This window comes from Corvus moneduloides, chromosome 13, assembly GCF_009650955.1.
Source record: "Corvus moneduloides isolate bCorMon1 chromosome 13, bCorMon1.pri, whole genome shotgun sequence".
NCBI classification, from domain to species: domain Eukaryota; kingdom Metazoa; phylum Chordata; class Aves; order Passeriformes; family Corvidae; genus Corvus; species Corvus moneduloides.
In genome coordinates, this window is record NC_045488.1 from 2,792,393 (window position 1) to 2,818,818 (window position 26,426).

Below are 26,426 nucleotides of genomic sequence, written 5' to 3' on the forward strand. Positions count from 1 at the left end.
CTAAAGACAGTACCCAAATAAAATCTGAAGGAATCAAATGCTATTAGATATCTCTTAGAAAGATCATGTTGGAGAGCTGAACTGCCTTCTTACATTAGTAGTTCATCTTCACAGTACAAAATTTTATTCTTTAAATGCAACTGAACTTTCACAAGAGAAACTTGTTCTGCTGTCACTATCTGACCAGTAAAATCCCTGCCAAAGTGATTAGATGCCAGCACTACTGATTTGTACTTGTATAACAAGTAAACAAATATCATTGTAGATAAGTTGTGACACCATCAGATAAAATAACATTCATGGATGACACTCCCTAGGGAGAGGATGTCCGGACACAACTTACAGAAGCAGAGCCAAATCCATAAACCAAATCAATTAGATAATTAATGTAAGTCTCTTAACAATAGCATAATGGACATCTTAAAGTAATGAATTTTCAAACAATACATTCAAAAGTAATTAAAATTTATACCAGTGGCTTGAAACTTAAATGTGTGTTGGAGGACAAATTCTGGAAAAAATGTATATCAAAAGTAGTCACTCATAGCATAAGGTGCTTCTTGCAGCTGCAGCATTTGAATTATTTATTTTTTTAACCCTGTGGATCAGCTGACAAGCCTATACTTGACTCTCAGCCCACTTGCACATAACAGGGACAGTGTAGAGGGCTGCTCATAGCTATACCAGGAATTTACAGCACAGATCTGCTTGGTAAAGTAGGGCATTGATGAGCATATACTTCATGTGAACTGGAAAACAGGTCCAACACTTCAGCTCCCTTCAAAAGGAAATATGTTTGAAACAGAGACTGCCTGCATTGTTAAGTTGTACAAGAATGCTTATGTAGCATGCATCTCCTCCACTAAGTTAATACTCAAAAATATTTTCAGTTGATTGATCCTCATTCCAAGAAGTGGAGGTAGCCCCAAAAACATTTACTAGAATGATGCTTTGTGTGAACATTGTGTAGAGCTACATGGACCCTGCTAGAATATACCTTTGTTACAGGCTTTTTTGTTACCAACATCTAGTACTTGCAGGATGTTTTCTTGGCAGGTTTTGTGGGATTTTTTACTCACTGGGGAATTAAGAAAAGAATTATTGATTCCTTCAAGAGTTATGTAGGTATGTAATAATTTGAAAAAGAGCTGCAGTTGTTTTATGCTTGTTCTTTCAATAAAAGACTTTCAAACCAGATGAGTATGGGTTTCTCAGTCCATCATAGCATTTGGCCTAAAGGCCAAGCAACTTCAAGATTTCACTTAACAAAATGGAACAATTTGAAAATCCAGTTATCATCTCTATACTGTTCTTACTTTGAACCTTTTCCTCCTTCATTCAAAGCTTAAAAATCAAACTAAACTGGGCATGGGAATAAAATCCTCTTTATCCTAAAGGAGTAACAGATACAAAACCAATTTAATATCAATTATGTAAATGCTGAAGCAAGGTGCATCCAGAGCAACTCTCCTGATTCCTTGGTTACAGACAGCAGAGAAGGTAGTCCACTGTCAGTACTGCAGAAGATAGGCAGTCATTCTGGGAATCCCTATACAACTCTAGAAAATTAATATTTTGTAGCTAAAGATAAGTAATAATTTCTCCTTACTGAACTTAATAACAAAATCTTTACTGGCTTTACTGAAGTGAAATTTCATGCAGTGGAAGGAAATGAAAGGCTGGCAAAAACAAGAATCATTAATACCCAAGTTGAGCCAGAGCAAGACAGCCATTGTACACACATGCTTTCTGTACTAGAGAAAAAACTGTTTTTCTTCTGTGGTGTGGGTGGGTACCATCTGATTCAGTGTCATAGCTATATAACTGAGGTAATAATTTATTTTGTTACACTGGCAAATAAAAGGATAAATGTTAAAACCAAATATTTTAAGAGAAGTTGGTATTCAAAAAAAAGAAAAAAAATCAACACTCTTTAAGGCCCTGTGTTAGAACATTGGAGGGAAATCAGAGAGTTTGACACTAGGTTAATTAGATTTAAATAGTTTCAGGGAGACAGAGAGAATGTGCAACAGGAAAATACTATTCATCTCTCTAGCCAGACTGCTTAAATTTACCAGAGCTGTCATCAAGACCTTTTAGAGACTAGTTGCATGATTTTGTTTATGGGTTCTCTCAAGAGAAACAATATTGACTGCTGACATTTATCATGGCTTATAATTTTTCTTCCCCATAACTTCACTGTGGTTGACTACATGAAAAGTGATTTGTTTCACTTCATCTCCTTTGCAAGAAAAAAGAATACCCATTGTAATAAGGTAAGAAGATGCAACTGAAAGCCCCACTTTAGATCATGAGGCTCTTTCGATTGCCAACACCACAAAATCTCCCTCCAGGATGGAAAAATAACAGTAGATTGTTTCCTATGATTTACTGAAATTGAGGAGTGCCAAACCAGGGAGGATTCATAACAAAGACACCTCCTTCCACCCACTTGCAAGCAGGTGGGTCACAGAAAACTGCTTTGCAACATTGTGCTGATCTGGCCAGGGGCAGAGTCAGCACTTAGACAAAGGGGTCACTGCCACCACGTGCCTAGAGCTGGCTCCATCTGAACCCGAGGGAGGTTTCTCTCTGGGATGATGTGAGAAATCTTGATATCAGAAAACCGAAAACATTAGACCAGACATAACTTACTCTTTAAAGCTCATCAAAATTTAAGGAAAGTTTTTCATGGAAGTATAAATGTTGTACAATTTAACACTAAAAGTTAAGGTCACTGTTTATGGATTCTCAAGCTACTTATAGTATCCAAGTCTTGGAGTTTTTCCATAAATAAAAATCCCAGGAAATAGTTGTTCTTTTACATATATGATGTTTACTGCTTAGGAGAGTGGCCCAGGGATGGGTCCAAACACCCTCCTTGCTAAGAAAGGGCACTTAAATTTTTCCTTTATACAGAGAGTAGAAGAGAAATGCATAAAATTACTTTGCTACAGCCTGTTATGCATGATGTGGAACACAGAGAACTACATTCACTCCTACCTCCACAGTGGAATGCTGTATCAGAAACACTGATATGAAAACCTCTTTTCAGATGATTTATGGATACAACAGTGGCAAGGCAGCAAGTGGCAGGGAAAATGCCTTGTTCAATGAAGCAGTTATGTGTTTGATACCTTTACCAAATTGATTCTGCTTCAGATGAACTGGTTCAAATTTAAAACCATTTCAATATGCAGCCTATGTACATAAATAATTGGTTCAGTATTCAAACTAGTTGTTTGTGTTTGGCAGTTTTTTTAATGAATTCCTTATAGAAATCTAACTGGCTTTGAAATCAGTTCCAAATCTGAATTGTTTCAAAATGTGTCTTATATTGAATGACAACTGGTCTTTAACTGTTGTTTGGCCACTAATGCAATGTGATACTACATGGGGAGCCAGAATTCAGAACCAGCAGGGAGAATTTTACACCTTTAGACATCAGAGGCTGCAGTTTAGGAAAGGTAACAAATTCTCTTACCCAATTCATACTGTCCCTGGGGCAAGGCCTCAAAATAAACACAGTAGCTTCAAGACAGTATTACGGGTTACACTCCAGGCTGCAGACAGTCCTGTTTGCATGTTGTGATCTGTTCACGCTTCCTATTGCAAACAATCTTAGATTATAGTCCTACTTGTGTGAGAGATTGTCATGGAAAAAGAATAAAAAGTGGTATGTTAAAGCTAGGCCAAATATAAGACACATTTATCATGCTGTCAATGGAATTTTTTACCATGTGTCTCAATGAATTTACTAAGATCAGGGGTTTTTTATACCTATAATAGCCATAGGTCTTAAGCCATGTATAATGTCTTTCACAAAAAGAAAGACTGTTGTTCAAGCAGCAGGAAAAACCCCCAAACACGTGACACATGTGCCCTAAAATAAAAAAAGCTCAACTTTTTGGGAAAGCAGTGAAAACCATTTCTCTGTATCTGCTTGTGTGAAGGTGAAGCTAGAAAATGGGGGAGTATCCCTAAAGCTCAAATTGCTGTAGTTTCTAAACTGATGATCATATTTAGTTGACACAAATTAGTCTTCAGAATAAATATGGTTACATTATTCACAAATTACAAACATCTTTAATTATATATAGTTTTCAAACATTAATTGATACCCTGGCTTTTCTGCATTGTTCAGCAGAGAACTTTGGTTGTTTTTTCAACCTTATATTTGTTCCACTTTCAATTTTAGTTGATGTTTTACCAAGGACTAGACACCAGGAGGAGAGTGCAACCCATTTCTCACCATGACATCTCTTTGGTAAATCCCACACTATAGGTGTTCACTATTAAATTCTTACAGTGAACACATCTAAACCAGAAGATTATAACTAAATACAAAGACTGTTTTCCTTTCCAGATCATACCAATTTAGTTTTTATTTCACTTCAAAATTTCAACATCCAATGGATATCAGCAGACACAGTTTCTCTGAAGTTTGAAAATTCCATCCATATATCCAATCCAGTAAAGTTTCATGCACATATATTATTCTGAAAGAGGTATAATCACTGGTTGACCTTAGTGGGATGGTTAGCGTGAGAGAAGGTGGCAGGATTGGGCCCCAAGTTTTCATAAATAATACAACATCTCCAGATGAACATTCCACTGTTAGTTTTTATAGTGCCTTCCACAGCCAGCCCACATGGTCTCTCACACACATTCATAGATGCCAGAACAATAACAAATTAAAGTTTGGTTTATAAAAGGGCCTTGGCTCAGATGCTGCTTATACAAGTTTGCATGCTGTTTACCCTGAAAAAGGTGTGGAACTGACCACAATGAGGTGACAACCTCAATTCCACTCACACATGAGGTGAGAAAACCAATAACAAAACTGCAGGATTAAGAAAAGACACTTTGTTTCTCCTGGCTTGCATATGAATAAAGTGTGTTTTGTTTAAAAATAAAAAAATGAAGCCACTTTGTGGAGCAGGGGAAGGAACATCTCTCTTCCTCCTTAGTACATATATGCATGCAAACATTTTATATATGTATATAAGGAATATATAGAAATAGATATATGTCCAATTGTACACACATACCCATACTGCACATGATGATCCACAGAAGGATGAAGTCCTAGATTATTGTTGCCCTACCTTACCATCCCTTGCATTCAGTGAAGATTTTCATTCACTTCAGGGAAACTGTATTTCTAAGCATTACACTCTGCCTGTGCTGAGCACTGGTTCAAGGACATTATTAAACCAAAACCCTGCCTGTGCTTTCAAAACAGGGTTTGAGTGATTGAAGGGTTACACTCCACTTCCCTGAAATATTCAGATTTACCTCCATGGCTTGGTACTCCAGAATACCCTGAAAATCCAATGTAGTCTGTTAAAATAGTAGGCACAGAGAATAAGGGAAATACCGTGGACGCTGACTCAGTTTCATCTATTTCTGTCCAATTCAACATGAATGTTCTCACAAACATCAAGTGGACCCATCTAGCCCCAAATTAGAACACTTTAAAAAAGGGAAACAAATGTTTCACCACACCCATGTAATTTCAAAGGTTATCTGTAATTTTTTTTTTAATATTATATACAACCAAATGCCTGAATGCAAACATCTCTGTAAAACTTGGTTGTCCCAATAATTAACTGGGGATACCCCAAGCTACACTAATTACTAACAGAGATGCAAAAACTGAAGTATGTTTGCTTAAACATACACAGTCAGTTCAATGCCAGAAAACATTCTACAAGAGATTACACAGACCAAGCAGATACATGTGGCAGGGACATTTCTATTAGAAACACTCTAAACAAAGCCATCTAGTCCAGAGTACATTTTGCTTAAAAGATATACACATGGCACTAGAGCAAAGCTGGGAACAACTATAAGAACTTTAATTGACTGAAAAAATAACTGCCAGTATTTATAATTCTACAAAGAGAAGTGTCATAACGAGTTCACTGGAAAAAAAAAAAAAATCTCAGCTCTATCCTGCACATGTGCACATGATATTTTCAGGCCATTAGGGCAGCAAAAACTGGAAGAAAAAAAAAATTAAGTAAAAAGGAAAACCTTTATTTGTGAAGTACCACAGAAAATTTGAAGGTTTTTGCTACAATTCTGAGAAGATACATGATGAACTTCATTAAAGAAAGAAAAAATGCTTCAGATACACTCCCCAGACTAATAGCTCTTCCCTATCTTTGGGGAGAAAGGCAGTAATTCTTCACTATCAGCAATTACTATACACAACACACTTGCAGTATCTCAGCTGCTTGGTTAATGAGTAGAAGGTAAAGTAAAGTAAAACCTCCCTCTAATCCCTCCCCATTTGCTGTAGGAAGGAAAGAAATAAACAGAGAATACCTCTGATGCAAGGTCTAAGTAACCCAAAGGAGAAGCAAAAATAGATTCTGGAAATGCTTAACCTATATCCTGTTCTATCCCATATGGCTAATGGAATTATACAAGTCTAAGAAACAAAAGATTTAACCCATAGTAATTTTTGTATTCTACATTCTTCTAAGGTCAAACAGAAAGACACTGCTCTCATTTTATTTATTAATCCAAAAGAACATTCTAATATTTTGCAAACTGGTTGCACAATTTAGAAAGAATTGGTTTTCAGCACTAGCCTTCAATCTGTAGTCAATTCTATACGTCATCTATATCAACTTCCATTCTTTGATGTTATGACAGCACTACAGACCAGCATCTGGTCTCTGAATATAGATTCCAGTTTTATATTGGAAATGGTATTTTCATTTAGATACCAAATTTGAAAAGGCTTAATCCTCAGATCTCTTGCACAACCTATCACTGCTTCAGTGTCATGCAAGTCACAAACACTATTGCTCAAAAGTGAAATACTATTCTAGGAGTTTGTGCAGTATAGCCCACATTGATAAAAAACACTCTAAATCTACTACTTCTGTTAATACAATTCTTTCCTTAGTCATTTTTGGGGGAAAGAAAAGGTCATTTTTTTATTGTCTCTATATATGCAAAAGCAGTAAAAGTTCTGGCAGGCCTAGAATCAACAGGATCCAAATCTCCATAAGATTTTTTTGAAAATTGGCAGACTTTAGCTTGAGAGCAAGTCTGTGAAACACACATTTTCAGACTCATACTTCTCCCCACTAGTAAACTTGTCATTGTAACACCTTTATTCTCAGCCCAAACCTGTGTACATTTCTAACGTCACTAATGTAGCTGTCCCCAAAAGAAAAAAGCAAAAAAAAAAATTATTCTTCAGCACCATGAACCAACAACCTAAAACCCAAACATCTCATTCTAAGCCCAAAGACAGGCTGTAATCAAGCCAGCATGGGATCTGAAAGCTGAACATTACTGCTTTCTCTTATACACTCTTTGTTTCCTTTACCAAGCTAGAGATTATTTCAAATCTTTGCTAATGAAACACAGCATTGTCTAAATCTGGAGCTTCATAAGCTCCCATGAGTATCTTCCACTTGCAAACTTACCTATTTTAGGCCTGACCCTCCTTAGAACACATTTACCAGATGGTCCAAGTTACACTGGATATTATTAGATCCAATACTATACAATACAATAGACTGTCTGTAGTCTATCTAATAGATCCTAGACATCAAGTAAAAGAGCTGATAAAAAAAAAACACTTAAATTTTGAACGCTTGCCTACGATTGTTGACATTAGCATAGGGTAAATTTAAGTCCTCCATTTGCAGAGCAGAAAGAATAATTACAGGAAACTTTACTACAGCATTTGAAGAATTCAGATACACGCTTCTTCATTCTGTGGTTTTAACTAGAATGGGAAATAGATTAACTGATTACATTTTTTAGCTGACATAAGCAAAACCACAGGAATACTTCTGAATTTCATGGTCTTGGAAGGTTCTAGTAAAGTAAATAGTTTTGAATAATCATGCTTCATGTCTTAAAACAAACTTAAGTCATTAAGAATATGACCCAGTAAACACTAGTGTACATGTACAAGGTTAGTTACAATCCTGCTCCTTCCTGCAGGTCAGTAAACTCATTAGTTACAGGTAAGTCCTCAACACAGAAGTGTTGCGTGCTTCCATTAAGAAAGGACAGATAACTAAATTACTGAAAATCATTTGCACAATTTTTTTGTTTTAAAATCTCCTTTAGCTGTCTCATGTGTAGTAGGCATCCCATATAATTCAGCCTATTGCTGAACTTGGACATTTGGTTTTAGTAGATTTTCCTTTCTACATCTACATTCATCCTCCTAGTAACAACAGCACTAGTTTTATTGTTTCATTCCACACAGATCATAGACTATGCATTCAATCTAATCATTTATAGTGCTTCCTTTCTGACAAAGTATCTGCTGGATACTTAAACATTTAAAGTCCCCTTGCAACTAGTATTTGGTGCATCCAAGTCTAACCTTCTCCAGAAAATTAAGATTTTCCACAGCTCTTCCCAGTCTCAATATAGTTGGCAGCAATTTAAACTACATCCTTATGTCTTCTTACATTCTAAAGGAAATCTAAGAGCTTAGTTCAGGACAAAAAAATATTTGTAAAATACACACATAGCCCTCTCCAGGTCCAAGTTCACTGGATAAAGCAACACATTTTGGAATAAGAGATAAGACCTTTTTAAAAACAGCAGCTATTGCGTGTTAGCCACTTGTTGTGTTATTTGTCCATAGCTGTTCACAGCATACACTAACAGTTTTCCAGGAATTCAGGAAAAAATAGGCCTTCATTGAGAAGTTAATAGCAAAAAACCAGCAAAGCACAAAAAGGTTTGTGAGGGAAGGTGGGCCCAAGGCATTTTTAAAGCGTATTTCCTTTCTGGCTGAACTGTGGCATCCAACAATTTACCAAGATAATTTTCAGGGTTTGCCATTGCTCTCAGGAGAGAGGCAAATATATTTGAGACACATAATGAGGCACAGAACATTTGTAACTAGTTTGCATACAGGTGGAGTGTACAGCAAGAAAAGGCACCATCTTTTCAAGCACAACAATCTATGAAGTCTATTCTAAACATGGAAGCATTACCAGTACAAAATGCTTTTGCACTCTGCATTAGAGAAGGGTTAACATCTCTTGCTGTTGGTTGGGTTTTTTTACATTTCTTTGCAGGGGTGTCACTATTTACATAGCAAGGGATTTAAAAGCCTCGTTTAGGAGAAGAAATTAATGTAATAGACTATGAAAAAGGTTTAGACTTACAGGTGCTCACACAATTAGCTTCCTAGTGACTACCTCATAATCAGACAGCAGTGTATACCTGTCAGTGGCAGCAAGCCTTGCTGCAGGCTATTGTTTGTTTGTGTATTTACTCTGCCTTTCAGAAGTCTACTATGGATTACAGTGAAAAATGCTGCTAATCTAGTTTAACTATGCCTATAAAAGTCTGAATTAAAAAGTGGCACACACATGTGTGCACAAAATACACACACTTAACACCACAGTTTTGTAGAGGTCTAGCTCATTTGATTATAACAATAGGAACTGCACTTGAGCAATATTCTTCACATGATTCATTACACTTCTGCCTCAAAGGCTTCCTGCCATAGGAAATCTTTTAGTTTTTCCATTTAATTCTTCAACATTCTCTAAGCACTTCAAATGAAATAAAGTGTTCAAATATGCCTTTATGGCAAACAAATTTCCATATTCTATTGATTTGTTTTCTCTTTTTTTTATTGAAATCTTCAAAGAATGTCCCTAAGGAAGTAATAGCGTATTAATTATTGTTTGGTTTATTCTTACAAGAACAGTAATTTAGATTATTTTATTATGTTCCAGACAATGATTGCCTAACCAGATAATGTAAGCAAAGTAAAGTAAACTGGAAACTGAGTTTAATTACAAAAACAATTGCTTGGATTGCATTTGTGGTTGAGAAATACCAATTAATTCAGTTCACAGTGCAGGGATGATTATCAGAATATCACAGTGATAAACAAATAATGCAGAAAAAAGCTTTCATCAAGGAATAAATAATGCAATTGAAGAAAGTTGTAAATAGGTGCTGTAATGTCTCTGCAGAGACTCCTAATCTTGGTCTTCTTTGCCACAATAAGACCAGACAAAAATACTATGGTGGCCAAATGGGTGTTTTAACTTATACCAGACATATTACTCACCAGGAAGTAGTATAAGATTTGGTAAAGACAGACATGCACACTCTTGTCCTGTTCTTATTAACACCACAGTGATAAAACAGTGTCAGAGTCATCATTTCAGCCCAACATACCTGAAGATGAACTTCTGGAACCACATACACAAATCTTAAAGGCAGCATGCATCACTCTTGGTGTACAAAGTAGGCACTTCAGAGCTCAGACCCTGTGTTCACAGAAGTAGATGCAGATAAATCAGTTTTATGCCATTTGGAAAAATGCATTCCAGTAGCCATAAGTTTTTCAGCATCATAAAGCAAATTTTTTAGATTACAGGTAGATTTGAAAAGAGATTGAGGGGAGGGAGGGTGTTTACTTTAAAAATTTTCAGTACAGTACATTTAACATTCTTGAAAGATGCTGAAAGACTCAACATGAAACAAAAAGGAGAGCAAGAAGATGGGACTGACAAAGGCTGAGAAGGAACATCCTCTAAAATTTTTTTCTATTTTCAACTGCATGAATGACCACACATTTCAATTCATTCCACTGACAGCTTAATTACATAAACAAGTCTACTGGACCTGATGAGATGCATCCCAAGGTCCTGAAAGAATTGGCTGGTGTAGTTATAAAGAATTTCTCCATCATATTTGGAAAGTTAAGGCAGTCAGGCAAAGTCCCAGTAACTGAAAAAGTGGGAATATCTCACCCATTTTTAAAGAGGATAATAAGGAGGATCATGGGAGCTACCAGCCAGTCAGCCTCATCTCAGTGCCCAGTCACATCAAGGAACAATCCTCCTGCAAGTTATGCTGCCACTCACATCAGAGTCTGCAGTGACAGGACAAAGGACAACCATTTTAAAGTGAATAGGGATAGATTTAGATTAGCTCTAAGGAAGAAATTCTTTGGTGAGACATCGAAACAGGTTGCCCAGAGAAGCTGTGGATGCCCCATCCCTAGAAGTGCTCAAGGTCAGGCTGAGTAACCTGACCTAGCAAAAGATGTCCCTGCCCATGGCAAGGGGTTGGACTAGAAGATCTTTAAAGATTAATTTCAATTCAAATAATTTTATGATTCATTAGCTAAAAAACAAAGCTCTGTGGATCAACAACATTTGTCAAAGCATATGTATATACTTGTGTTCATCAGGGAGGTTCATGACCTCATTTTGTCCTCATTAGAAGTTCAAATACATTAAGCATCCAATCCAACTGGGCTTTGAGTAAACAAACAATTCCTTATAAATTCTTACAAATAGCACACTTAGTGCATTCATCTTATATTTGCCACAAAACACTGACTCTACTGTGACATCAAGTTCTTACAATTCTGCCTGACATCTGCATTTCTCTGGAGTTTTGAAGGATTTATTTACTCTGAAGTGTCATCTTTCTGTTCCTTCAGGTAGTTTCCTTAACCACCACCAGTATATTAACTGATTGTGGAAAAAATTGAGCACAAATTTCCTACACTCTCTATAAGTTCCCCTTTTGTGTCAGTTTCATAATTTATTTCATGTGTTCCAATGCATGCCAAAACATCTGAATGAGCTTCAGGGCTGACAGCCTACAAATATCGTAAGAGTAGTCTCTGTCAAAAATACAATTAGTAGTTTTCTGTAACTTTGGACTGAGCTCCCTAATTCTAAAAGCCTTCAACTCATTCTCTGAATACATAGTTCTACTGTATTTTTAAATCAGCTTACATAACCTCTTTTTTTTTCCAGAAAAAAATGATGTGTTACCAGTCAAGTTCCCTTGTAACTGGTCTAGTGAATCAAGCAGCAGCTTTTATTTAAACCCTACCCACATTTTTCTTCTCAAGACATGCACAAATAGCCTGTGTTCTTTCAGCACACTTGTGAATGTGCTTTGTGACATAGCCAAACACTACCATATTTTTCTTCAAATAACTTCATTTTCCTTCAAATGAAGTTAAAAAGAAAAGGCTTTTGCGGGCTCATCATAAAACCTGTAAGACTGACTTCTTCCTTCAGTGTAAAGCATTCAAATTTTAGACAATACATAAGACAATCTAGGCAAAAATAACTTCAGCCAGTATCATGACCAAGACCTGGTTTGGTCCTTACACTTGAAGAATCATTGGTACACCACTCTTGTGAGTTACATGGATGTTACAGACTAGCAAAGAACATCAATGATTCTGCACTGCTGTTACTATTTGCTTTTAACATCAGTGCTATCCTTGCCCTTTCACACCTAGCTCCTGGTCTTCTATTGCTGGATAGGAGTGTCCTGTCAAATTGTCTTACTACCACGTTAGTACTGCTGCTGAGGTTCTTGGACCTGTTTGTAAGTCTGCATCGTAAGTAAGGAGGCAAATTATCTCCCCATTTTATTAATATTAAATCATTTACTTACATTAAAGGGGGAAAATAATTACTTTCCCACAATGCACATGTTTCTCATGTTCTAGGTGCCTGGCCTGAGCCATGGATGAGTAGGATTCATTTTAACCAATTCTCAACATCTTTTAGATGCAGACCCTGAACTATGTTCAAGTACTTTCAGAAAGGAGAGAAATATTTTCATGAGGTGTCTCAGCTGTCACATCTCAGGCTTTTTTTAGGAAGAGAATTATCTTCTAGAGAGACACAGTCAGGGTCAACATTTTTCTGCAAAAAAAGTAACTGCACACTGAAAAATTATAGGAGAAAAACCAGTATTGTATGAGCATCGTTCATTTGAAAGAAGAGCAAATGGACAAACACAAGACTGTTACAATAATGTTCTGACAGTAAATATGCCATACCAAACTTTTGGAAATGTTAATATTTAATGCACCTTTGCTTCTCCCCTCCAAAAAGAATGCATAATCTCTGAGCACATCAATAGTATTGTGAAAGCAACTTGCTTAAAGAAAAATATCTCTTCATAAGGACTATCCAAAACACATGAATAGAATGATTCCGAGGGGAAATTCTTAAGCATCTACTTTTATAGAAGATTACTCAGCCACTTAAAAATGAAATCTACTGAAATTCATAGCAAAAAAAAAATGGAACTCATGAACTATGAGGTAAAAGACAGATATGTTTTGGGCTTGGGGTTTTTAAAAAATAATTCTTATATTGAGCAAGATTTGTTCTCAAATTTTCCCAAGACAAATGAATAATACCTTCTTACAACATCACCACATCCTGTATATTACCGTAAAATCTAACTTTTGAGTTGTCATTGATGTATTTAATGAAAATTAGGTATAGAAAATTAATTTCTGTTTATTCCACAAAGAATTCAGCCTTTTACAATGGTCTAAGTCTACAGATTCTAGGTACAATGACTACAGATTTCATAGCTAGTGGTAAAGTTACTGTCACCTTTCTGATGGTATTGGAATGAAACTACCCTAAAACAAAAAAAAAACCCACTTGCTATCTTTTTCATTACAAATTCAATAGAAATTTTTAACAGAAAGCAAAATGACAAAATAGGGGATGGGTTAATTATCTTCCAATGCATTATTCTATTCAGAGTGCAAAGGACATAGATTACATAGTTATTTTTAAAGTAATTTACCTTGTTGTAAACACCTTTTGGCTAAAGGCATTATCTTGACACCCAAAAGTTGTTTGAGATACAGCAAGATTACAGGATTATGAACTATAAAACATCAAGAACCTCTACTTCCTCTGCATGTTGCTATAAGTAACATTTTTTTTTTTCTCCATTCTCAATTTATTTGCACTACTTCATTTTTAAATGTAAATATTTTACTCTCTGGAAGTAGTGATCAACATGACAGTTCATCTTTATTTCATGTTAGCAGGGACCTCAGATCTTATCCAGGGTTACACAGCTGTGTGATGTACCAGTGTATGTGCACCACTCCAATTTAAATGTACTTTCACTGACATGGTCAGCTAACTTGCTTATAAATCATCATTACTGCAGGTGTTTCTTGCCCCAAGATATGTAAGAATCAAACATCTCAAATGGAACAGCTTTTCCAACAAAAATCACACAAGATTGAAACCGAATGTTAACCAATAACATCAGTAAGTAAATAAAACTGTTTTCATTAAGTCTTAGGACTTGAAAGCACTCAAGACAATCTAGACCACTTTCTGGCCCAAGATAGTATTAAGTCTATGTATGAAATTGCTGGAAATGTCAAGAACTATGGACACTACAATATCTTAGGAAATGTATTCCATTTCCCTCTATCTTAATTTACCAAGTATCTAGTTTAATTTATCTGCATTTATTCATCATATTCACAAGAGACGCGCATCTGTTTTGGTTTTGCAACAGCCTTTTACACATCAAAAATGATACAGAAGTTTCAGTAAAGAAAGCCCAGTTTCACTTGACCTTCTTGTAAGTCCTACTTCCTAAGCACTTGTCATTCTTACCCTTCACCTTGGTGAATAATTCTCTTCATCCGGCCCACACACCTTCCTTTAAATGTGACAACCAAGCCTGGTCATCCTAAAGTATGACACCATAAGGTCACTCCCTTCCCTATAACTCTGCAGCACTGCCAAGTCAAGTCACATTAAATCTTAGTGTAACATCAAGATCTTTTTCTACAGAACTGTTTCTTACCCAGTTGTTGCTATCATGGTATTTGGGCAGCAGATATCTCCTAAATTCTATGTGCAAATTCAGTGAGTGAGTCTTTATTCCATCATCCAGATCACTAACAAAAATATTAAGTAGCACCTGACCCAGGACTGACTCCTGCCAATCCTCACTCAGCATTTAACTTTCTAGTTAAAGAAGCATTAACATCTACCTCCAAATACTCCTACAAAACAGACCAGTACCCACCTGACAGTAGATGCATCAAGACCAAGTTTTACCAGCCTGCTTATATGAACCTCAGAGTTGAGATACATGTCAAACTGCTTCTCCTCTAGTCACAGAGGAGAAGGGCTAATGCCCTAGCAGACAGAAATTAAACCAGCTTGGTATAATTTCCCCATGAAAAATTTGTTCTGTTAATCACCTCGATTTTGGGTTTTTTTTTACAAATATTTCTTTTTATGGGAACTGAGCTAAAGTTCATTTATCTATAACATTGTACTTGCTTTCTCTCTCTTCCCAAAGACAGGCACTGATTTTTTTCCCTTCCATTGTTTTGTGTCATAACTAGCCTTCCAAAAAATTCCAATGGATACTCCAGAATATTCCAGTAACTGGCAGTAATAAAACCTCACTACAGATACTTTAGGTGTGTTACTTTGCTGACAAATGGATTGCTTGCATGTCTCTTGTATATGGCAACATAGAATAAGAAAACAGTCTCAATGAGCCAGATTAGATGTCAGAAAAAGTACTCAGCATATAAAGCAGATAATGATCAATCCTTGCTACTGCAATCTATTGCAAATAGTTCTTAATCAGTTCATGTTAATGTGCCATTAAGATAAGATAGTTCTACTAAAAAAAAGAAAAAAAAGAAGAAGCCACTGGTAAAGCAATAGAGTGTTCAAGTCATTGGTTTTCTTCTTCACCTAATCTGACAGCTGTTTTGATCACTTTCAAAACTTTTCTGTTGTAAAAATAAAGAGCTCACTGACATTTGAGGTTTAGCTTTACTCATACATTTTCTTCCTGCAGCCCGAGACATTGACGTGACATTAATCCTGAGCAGCTGCTTTATACAACAAAAGGAATTTGTTATGGAGAGTTATTTCAGAAGTGCAAGTAGCCAATTAATAACCAAATGTATAATTTCAGAAAAACTTTACCAAATGCTTGAATTCTTTCCTTATATAGTCACATTAATTTTGATGGAAATTTTAATCTGCAGAAAGGGCCAAATGATCTATCTGACTTCATTTCTTACGTGTGAAGATACTTTATGAAATAAACAGCTGAAACATAGAAAAAAATTGGTTTTTTCCCATCAGACTCAACATTTCAGATTTCTGTCACTACTAGAACAACTCACTATCTCTACTGTTCCCTTAAGTAAACTATCAATACACTAGTGGTGTTCTGCATGGTCCTCAATAGCCCTGAGGACAAATGTGACTTACTGACATACATATTCCTTCCAGATGTTAGGTTTCCCATAGCACTCTTGATAAGAAAAAGCATAAGCAGATCTTACTCAGCTGGATATTACCAGTCTATGTCTTTAAATATGAGCAAAGAGAAAAAACTCCTTAATTATGTCTTCTTTACAGTCAACTATGTTTAACATTAGCAGATAAGATGGTTTTCACCCTCTACATCTTATACATGCCAAAAATGTTTCCAGTAATGTCTGTATTGTATCCACTCATCACAGAACAGGAGAAATTGGGGCAATAAAGCTATATCGTCATCAAAAACCTTTGAGAAAAATTGTTCATAACTGAATTAAGTGTCAAAGGAAGAAGATCCTAACACAAGCAGCAGTTTCTTCTCCTGCACAGACCTTCAGAACAATGTGAAGCTACAATCACCACCTAGCAATACAAGTTACAAATGCTCAGTGTATTCAGTGACCCCATTTAAGCAGTCATGCATGGGGACTCTCCCTCACTGCATTTCATATTGCAGAGTCTTGTCTACAGCAATTATCTCGAAGTCTCCAAAATGAGCCCTAGCCCAAGCTAGCTATGTGATGTGAAAGTAAGAAATCTAGGCTGTCTCTAAAAAAAAGCATGAGATATCAAGACAGCTCTTTAGTAGAATTACAGAATTACTTACTGGATGTCTTCTATAGTAGATGTAGTTTAGATAGGGGCAGTCATTTTGTCATGGCTTATCTACACACCCCTTACAACCACACAGACAATCCCTGGGATTTAGCATTAAAGCACAACATATGGTTCTCTTTTCCTTCTAAGTACAAGGCAGAAGTGTATAACACATGAAAACAGTATGTCTCAACAACCTGAGCAAATGAAGGAGATCATTAAGCGTAGTAACTGCAGTCAGATACATTTATGTTTTCAAAAGAGAAAGAAACAATCATTATTTTATTTAACTTCCAAAACATTTGTACTCAAATACTTAGATTGCCTACCTCATTCTTCTGACTTCCAGTAACTTCTGGGTATCTAAAGAGTACAAGTAACTGTTTTGCTCATTTATAAACTTAAAAACCAGAAACAAACCTGAGTACACAGACGACAAAGCAGAAACACAGCAGTGTGAAAGCAAAATTTTTGTGGAAGAAAACATAAGAACTTGCAAGTTTTCAAAGAGGAATGCCTGCCAGGAACCTGCAAGAGCCTCTGGAGGTATCTGAACTGGGCTGTCAGTCACTGGCCAAGGCTGCTTCCAAGTCCTTCCTAGCCACCGATGCCAACTTCTATTAGTGCACCTGCAGGCCAAGAGAGGAACTTACTTCTACTGAACAGCTGAAAACCAGATATCAGGGTATTAAGCTACTGCACAGACAGTTTCAGACAGATATAATTACTGTCAATGGAAAACATTATCTTAGAGGACAGGAAATTTGAAAGTAGCACCAGAAGTGTTCACTGAAGTTCACATCAATGCTTGCCTTCATGACTCAGTTTGTATAGTTCCTCTCATCCCACGAGGGATGGTTAAGAAGTAACCTATGCAAAATAATTTATTTCTATGATTATTTTTTATCTAAGCCAGTTTCTCTTCTTTTCCTTACACATCCTGTTTAAATCTCCTTGCATTGTTTCTTCATCCCACCAAAATAGATAAGAAAATACAACCTAACTTTTACTAACAATTCTAACCCTTTCCAGACCTAGATGGCCATAGCAAAACATAAAATAAAACTGTTACAGAACAATCACTTTCTCGAATATTTTGTGGAGGCCTGTTTTGCTATTTCTCTTGCTTCAACAATATGCTGCTGGAATTCGAGGTTCTGAAGAATTTATAGGTCAAAGCTAGTAGGAGCAAGACAAATAATATAAGCAAACAACTCAGGCCATTTTTCATCATGAAGTCATCTTATATAATTTTAAGAATACCCATCAGTTAATTAGAAAGTTACATTTTACTGTATAGTCTCATGTAGCTATTGTTCTATAAAAAGGATTTTCTATACCTGACAGTAAAATAAACAGAGCAGTTATAAATATTAACTAAGTGTAAATCATTTCTATGCTTAATAGTGTCTGATATTGTAATCCCACCATACTGTGTTTGTAATACTAACATCAGTCAGCTGGGAAATTTTACAGGCTATAAAACATAGTGACTAATACAATAGTCCTCTGCTTTCTTGAAGCATTAATTCTGAGCTGCTTGCATGCAACTAAGTGAGCCCCAATACAGATATCTTGTACTGCATTCTGAGGCTCATGTTGCCCCTTAATAGTAGAAGTTCCATCAGGTCCAGCATTTGACAGCTCAGCTCACAGTGGGTAAAATAACTATATCTTTGTGCAACAAGATTGGATTATTTTTCTATTCCTAAGAAACAGACATGAGTGAAATAAAGCCATGAAAGAAATTTCAGCTAATAGCAAAAGATCCACCATTTTTGACCAAAAAAATCTTCTTAGAGAAAATTAAGCTTTTAGGATCACAGTTGAAAGGACTCAATGCAGTATGCAGTAAATGCCTTGAAAGAAAAGGATGTCTAGGATAGCAGGCAGAGAATAAGAACTCTGCTCATACTCTGTTACTATATGGGCTGTATCCTACACTGAAACAATGGGTGGTGAATAAAATAGACAATAGTAACAGCTGTCAGCCCCCCATTTGAGAAACACAGCAAAATGTTCAAGTCCTTCAGTCATAGTCCATTATTTATGTTTAATGCAAACATTTGGAACAGTAACTTTACATTTTAGGAAAATAATAACCATTTGGAGGATTTTGTGGGAGCTATAATTGACCATGTTTTTAAAATGTGACCAAAATTATAGAATAAAAAAAAACCTCAAAAGCAAGTAAACAAAAAATCCACACATCTTTCTGAGATGCAGAGACTGGAGTAAGATGCACAAGGAACTTGGAATGGCTGTCTGTCCTCTTCCCTTGTTCTTTCCTAAGCATCTGCTCTTGGTCATTGCTAAAGATAGGACCTTGGACTAGACATTGGTTTGACTCAGTTTAAGTTCACCCCACACAAACTAATTTATTTCTTTGTCATAGCTCCTTTCAAGTGCCAAATACAAAGGTTGATCTGAGTAGGTCTAATTTTTTCCATAAAAGGAAAAGTAATTCTTCAAAAAGTAATAGGCCTGCTATAAATACAAATTCATTAATAAACCATAATTTGTATTGACGTTTTAAATTCTAAATTTGCCCTTACTTTTGATCATGCTGATGGCATTAGCTCTATCTCCTATTGCCAAAGCAACTGCCTTCCTGTTTCCTAATCAGCTGTGAGACTCATGCATTTTTTAAAGGACTGACTCAACAGCCAGGCGCACTTTTACACAGTCAAGTTCAAAGAATTTTCTCCAGATCAGTCTCAATAGCAAGAGCATGAAAACTTTTGGTAGGTCAGTTGGTTTTATAACTATTATAAAACAACATGATGTTGATCACTCCTGGAATTTGATCAGTAGGGTATCTTTTTTTGTAAAAAACTCAAATTTTAAGCAACAGAATCCTATTCAGCATTATACATTGTCCTCTTTTGTGTACAGACACATATATAGCATATATAACTTCAAAACAAACAAGATTATAAACCACATTTTCTTGCAAAACAGATTTCACTTTTACCTACTAAATGCTAAAAAGAAAACAACTCCCTTAGCTTGGCTACTAGAGAAAAACATTCAGTTTTCCAGCTGACTGTGAGGATTAAAGAGTAAACAAAGACTTACTAAATTGAACTATCAACTCAATAGGCATTTAGTAGAGGAATGTGTTTCTCTGACTCAGTACTTGGAAGAATGTCCCATTGTAACTTTTGAAGTTATCATTACATAACCTCCAGCAATCCTCTTCAGGATTAGTATCTAATGCTACAGCTAAACACAGAGAATGTGGCCAGGAACACAAATTCTGTAGCCCCTGCATATAGATCACATGATTTAATTTATCATAAAAATGATTACATTAAAATGTAAAAAGCAAATTTTCTAAAAGCAAAAATTAGGAAGACTGGAAATTTTGGAATGCTGTAAATCCCAGGATATGGCAGTGAAACATGAAGAAAAATGCTCAGAAAGGAAGAAAGCACACATTGCAGTCAAGAGTCAGAACAGGCCAAGAGTAGAACTGTTATCTTGTACCTTCAAATGCAGCTGCATCCTCATGAATGAAGCCTGAAGCCCTATCAAATTATTAAAAAAAAAAAAACCAACAACTTGATTTTTTGTTAAAGAGTTCAAACCCCAGGTACATAAAAGGAACACAAACTTATGAGAGGAATCAGATTTTCTAATCAAACCAAATTGCTTTGGCATTCTCATAAAATGCTGGTGTTTAGAAAACCCACTGGACGTAACACTGACATTAATTTGACATAATGATTTTAAGCTCAAGACCTGTTCTTAAGAAAAAGGAGGAAAAAGGTTGTACTGCATCTGTCTAAAACTCCAGTTAATTGGCATTGGTCCTGTGTGGCTACTCCCACACAAGCACTGAATAGCAGCAATGGCATATTTTAATAAGGAATGGAGAGAATTATGTGAAACACTTTTGACTACAAGATCCACTTTAGTAAAATTTATTTTAAAAATCTGTACAGAATACTATTTTTATTTCTTTTCCAAAAAATTTTAAAATCACAATTTTTAAGATTGAAGCAGTTTTGGGGGAAAAACCCCCAAACATCTTTCCTGAAACAGAACACATAGAATTGCAGCGGGAATGGAAGTAAAAGATAGGATAAACCTACTTACCAGACCATTAACTAATAAGGGATTAATTAAATACCAATGACAGACTTGTCACAAAATGTGCCCTGGTTTGACTTTTGCACTTTTTCCACAGAGTGGCTGAGAATCAAAATTCTTAATTTTGTCCAAATGGGTATTTCTTCTCTTCTTGAAAGGAAGCAAAAGAAGGTAAGGATGGAACATGGCCACTTGACAATAACTACGAGGTGTCACCAGAAAGTCTGTCAGCAGATTACTCTTGCTTTTGACTTTTCTTTTTTTTTTTTTACAATTTTAGTATTAGAATTTTTTTACCTGGAATGTCTGGTTTTGCTTCCTAAATGTTTTATACAAGCTTAAATTTGTGTCTGAGATAACACCATTGACTGTTAACCTCATGGTCAGGGTGTTTATTGTATGAATATCCTGTAATGCTCTCTAAGTAGAAAAGGAATACAGAAAATTAGAAGTTGAAATAAGGACAGTAAAACAAGCACTGTCACATGAGCTTATTTGATAACCTTTTGCGTCTACTGGACTCATTTTTCTCTCTCAACACCAAGGAAACACTGCTAGGTTGTTCTAGGAAAATGAAAATAACCATACTGACACCACTGGAAATTGAAGGGTTATTTAGAAGCTCTTCTTGGATGGAACCCTACTACAGACGGGACATGCACAGGGAGAGACTTTAATAAGTATTTTGTAAATGTCTTATTCCTATGGCATAACAGTAGTTTGCAAGTGTTGTGGCACAACACCTTAGCTGACCTACTCCGTAGGCAATAAGGTAGATTATGGCTGTGGGGCACACCTGAGTGCACTCATATACCTCAACAAGGGAGATCATCAAATTAAACTGGTATCCTTTTTCCCCATTTTTTGCACTTTCAGTAACTGTAATACTGAAGTAATTAACAGGTGTTACCAATACCTATTATATTTTTTTCACTATTTTTTAATTCTAGAAATTACTCAGCTTACTTCCTTAAATCTTAATATAGATTTAAAGGAAACTAGTCTCAGCATATCCAACTTCTAAAACGGCCACAACACAAGGCTGATGCTATCTTTACAGATGATTTCTCGATGCTTTGTTCCAAAAATTACGTTTCAAACGGTTGTTCAGGCAACAATTCAAAGAATATGCTTGCACAAAAGCAGGCAGAAGCAGGCAGCAGCAGCAAGGCTGCGGTAGCGGCAGCACGAGGAGCAGGCTGAGCGCTCCCTCTGCTCGGGCTCCCGCAGCGCTCGGGCTCCCGCAGCGCTCGGGCTCCCGCAGCGCAGCGCGGGCGCGGCCCAGGCCCGGCGCCGCCGCTCCCGCGGGCCCCCTGCGGGCCGAGCCGGGCACTGCAGAGCGCGCTCCGCTCACCGCGCACGGCGGCGGGGACGGGGCCAGCCCGGCGGCGCAGGGACGAGGCGGACGCGCCTCCAGACACAGCGGGCACCACAGGAGGAAATCACATTTAAAAATGGTCACGTATTTCCTCTCTTGAATAAGAGTTGACAACACCGTGGTACCGGTTAAGTAATCTCACACCCTAGGAAGATGTGCATTCACTAATAACAAGTTTGAGGTGGATCTTTCAGCATGTAGAACCAATCTTTATGGTAACTCTAACAGTGGAATGTATTTTCAAGAGAAAAAGAATAATTTTATATTGGTCTTACCTAATTCTGGATGTATGTTCTCTCAGGTCCTAATCCTCCAATGTATCTTGATTATTCCATAAATTCTGGTATAAGTAAGATATTACAATGAAAAGAAGAACATGAAATATCAAATAGTAATTAAATATCAAAAATTAATGGACTACAAAGAAAGTTCTGTAACTGTAAGAATGAAGCATTAAGGAAAAACTCTGTTTGGGAAAAAGATTTGAAGAAGTGTGAGGGAGAAAAGCAGAAGGAAGGGAGAAGGAAAGGGAGAAAAAGGAGAGACACTGACTGAAGTCACAGGTGCAACCTGACAGAAAGAGGTTAAAGGAACACAACTTGCCAGCCATCACCATCTAATTCAGCGTGTGTGTGCTGCACAGCACACTGGGGTTTCAGCCATACCAATGGCTTGTTCCCTTACCCCACACAGCAGCTGCACCCTGGCCACACACACAAACGTAACCTTGCAGAGTAAGAATGAAAAAACCAAGGTTTTATCATCTAAGGAGATGTTAAAAAAAAAAAAATATATCAGATGCTTATGATTCCAACTTTGTTTTCATATAAAACATGTTGGCCTTCTGGAAAAGATTAAAAGAAGGCCAAGAAAGCTCTACTACAGAGAAGAAAACAATAGTTATGTTTGTAACCCATATTAAATATATGTTATGATGGTTTTGTTATGTCAGACATATTTTAAAAATCATGGAATGGTTTGTATTAGGCATGGACATTTACAGAGAACATGAATTCTTAAAGCAAGAAAGGAAAACTAGGTAAAATTCTTATTTGACTTCACATTAGGGTAGACCCCTAAAACAAGCAGAGAGCATATTTTTTAAAATAACATGAAACTGGATTATTTGTACTCACATTCATAGATTTTCACAGATTTCAAGCTAGGAATTCTGAGATATGGATTACCTGTATGATGTAAATATTCTATGTGTTTTAAATATTAGCATAAAACCTCAGAACCCATATTATTTCAGTAAATTTAACTCTCTAATCAGAATTTGGATTTGTCTAACTTCACCACAAAACATTCTCGTTCTGAATCAAGAAGTCCTCCTGCATTTATGTATATCTTTACATTCAGAAGAATATTCAAACCATGTAATTTTTTTAAACCTCTATTTTAAGTTGAATATGTTGACTGGGTAATGAGGCTTTGAATCAGTATCCCCAATAGAAGCATTTACACCAAAATATTTGGATGCCAAAGAGGTTGGTATGAATGAACCTTGCTGGATGAAGCTGTTCAAATACACTGCAATCTGTCCCTTTACAACAAAGCTTTATTTGATCATCAGGGTTTCTAAATGAAAAAGACAACAAGAATTTAAAACAAAACCCCCCTGGTTTTTAGCCATTGTTGTTGGGGAGGTTGCGTTGGGGGTTTTTAAAGGTTGTTTGATCTCCCAGGTCTAATTGCATTTTTATTGTACATACCAATTTAATAACAGCTATTACACAGAAATAGGCCACGTGTATTTTTTAACTCCACTGACTTTGGGGCAAACTGACAAGACTTCCTAGCCCAGTTTTAACTGATTACATCAGGTGCCAAATTTGACTCTTGGGAGTACCTCCTAGGCTCCTTGCATTGGTTGGCTCAGAGAAGACAGCCCTACGCACCACAAAAAGAACTCAAATGCACAGACAAAGACTAATAAACAGAAAATTTTAATGAAGATTACAAATAGCAAAGAACAACTCTCATTCTTAAGAACTCAGGTTCCAGATTGACCTGATGATGATTTATCCCCTAGAGAAACATCACAGTTCACCTTTCACAATAACTAAACCTACTCTTGAGATCAAATGGACAGCGATGAGTGAAATGATGCTACCAGTCCTTTGAGACATCTCTCTATCAAGCATTTCCCTAAAACCTTTTCAGAGTGAAAAAATCTCATTTTCAAGAAATTAGAAGAAAATTTTTTTTTTAATTTCCCATTTCTAGTGTTTTGCTTGTGATTGAGCTCCTAATTCTGCTGTGTTATAAAGTCAGGCTGGATTTTCAGAGCCTTTATAGTAGAAAACTTATTTCTCTAAATGTTTTGGCAAAAATAGATATGATCCCCTAGATAAATGCTGTGTACTGCAGACACAAAAGTAAGGCTCAAAACAAGTACAGTGCATGAAACAGCTTGTGTTTATTTAAAGAGCGTATCGGAATGCCAGTGATTCTTTTCAGCTGTCCCATTACTTTTTCCCTTCTCAACTTTTGTTTAATTTTTTCCATGGTCCTAATTAGTCAACGCTCAAATTTGGAAAAACCAGCAAACGTATAGTCCTGTGCAGCAGATGGCAAGATATTCTAAAGACATGCCACTAACAGTAACTTGGACATCTTCTGATGCAAGACAAAAGCAAACACTTGTAGCAGCCAACTGGAATCAATTCTTTACAGTGACAGAGATGGCTTCCTACAGCTTGCAGGAACAGAAAACTGAGTGTGAAATCACTGGCCACCCACATATATAGAGGTGATATAAATTAAGTATCTCAAGCTTGGTCACTGGTTCCAAATTACCAAAACATTTGTCCTTAATTCACATAACCTAAATTTTAGGAATGTAAGGCAATATAAGATGTCAAAAGTCAACTGTACTGGCTAACACCACTTAACTGGTTGCTAAAGTTTGTAGCTCAATTCTGTGTGCAAGAATTGCCTGTTACACAATCTGAAGCCCATTTGGTTTCCCATACCCCTCAATGTATGTGTTTCCTTTTGATAGATATAAATTCTTTCATGTTAAAAATCACTGGCAGATTTTGTTTTCACTTTTCACATTTTCCACAGTCAAAAATCCTCTATCATGAACTACGCATTTTGTGTTATAGGTACACCACTGCTTACTTATTTTCCTCATTACTACTGTCCATGTTTTAAAGCTGATACTTAAATTATTAAATACACAATTCACATAACTGTTTAATAAATACGAGTAAGAACTTTTAGCAGGATGGATTGATATTTTTAAGTTTAAGTCTATATAGTCCATTTGATTGATGCAGTCTGTGTATACCACACTTATCACACTCAAATCTGAATATAAGCTTTAGAGTTTTAGTTTCAGGCTCTATGCAACACCATTCAGTTTTAGACATCTGCATTGTCTGGCTAAATCACATTTTAAAGATAGGGGAGTTACAGGCTCTCTCTTCACAACCAATGAAATTCCTTTGGATAATTACATTCAGAGATGGTGTTTAATCTGTATACACTGAACAGCTTTTTGGAAGAGTCTTGATATTTTAACCAGAAAAATAATCTATGGAGACAAAGTGAAGTCTGAAAAACATGAACATACTACTTTGACTATCATTCCCCTATTTGCCTGTGCTAAGTAAACCTGTTTATATATGACTAGTTCTCTCACATATTTACATTTACACTGGCTAATTACTGTAAAGACAAAGCCCAAAGCCTGTAAAGGTTTCACTGAGCAATGGCTGGACAAGACGGAGCAGCTGACTCCTCAGTAAGGCTAATTTCAGTAGTCACACTAAAAAAAAAAACAAAAAACAAAAAAACCCTAGAACCCTAGGTAAATGCTATTTAATATACAGATTACACCAGCATTACGTGAAAACAAGTAATTGAAGCTCTCAACTCTGAAAGACTGTACAGTACTGTGGAATAAATGCAATGGGGTCTGTTCACAGCTATACTGGGCTGTCTGCAAGCTAGAACTCATGGATTTCATCCCTGTTCCTCTGAAGTGTTACACAACTAACTTACCTTTTTTCACTCTGTATTATTCACTTGTAAAATTCTTTTGCTGATTTATAGTTCAAAAGATATTGCACATAAGCAAAGTCTTTCACCATAGGAAAGCAAAGAACTAACCATGAACTTTTGCAGGTTAGGGAACATGACATGAACACAAAGTATAACTCATCCAATCTCATCCATGTCACTTAAAAGAGCACAAAACACCCCCAGTGACTGGTGATAAC

At 36.3% G+C, this 26,426-nt stretch overlaps 1 long non-coding RNA gene across 3 annotated transcripts in view; it reads right to left on the minus strand.

The window, feature by feature from the left end:
• The window catches only part of LOC116450527, a 50,571-nt gene extending 28,023 nt beyond the window's left edge, over positions 1 to 22,548 (minus strand). For 2 of the 3 annotated variants that reach the window (XR_004242820.1, XR_004242818.1), the window contains exons 1-3: positions 21,909 to 22,084; positions 10,773 to 10,894; positions 10,195 to 10,286 (exon numbers count right to left, since the gene is read on the minus strand). This is a non-coding gene — a long non-coding RNA (uncharacterized LOC116450527). Of the gene's footprint in view, positions 1 to 10,194; positions 10,287 to 10,772; positions 10,895 to 21,908; positions 22,085 to 22,469 lie in introns of those variants that run through there. The other variant, XR_004242819.1, reaches the window with a different exon arrangement.
• Positions 22,549 to 26,426: the final 3,878 nt, after the last annotated feature.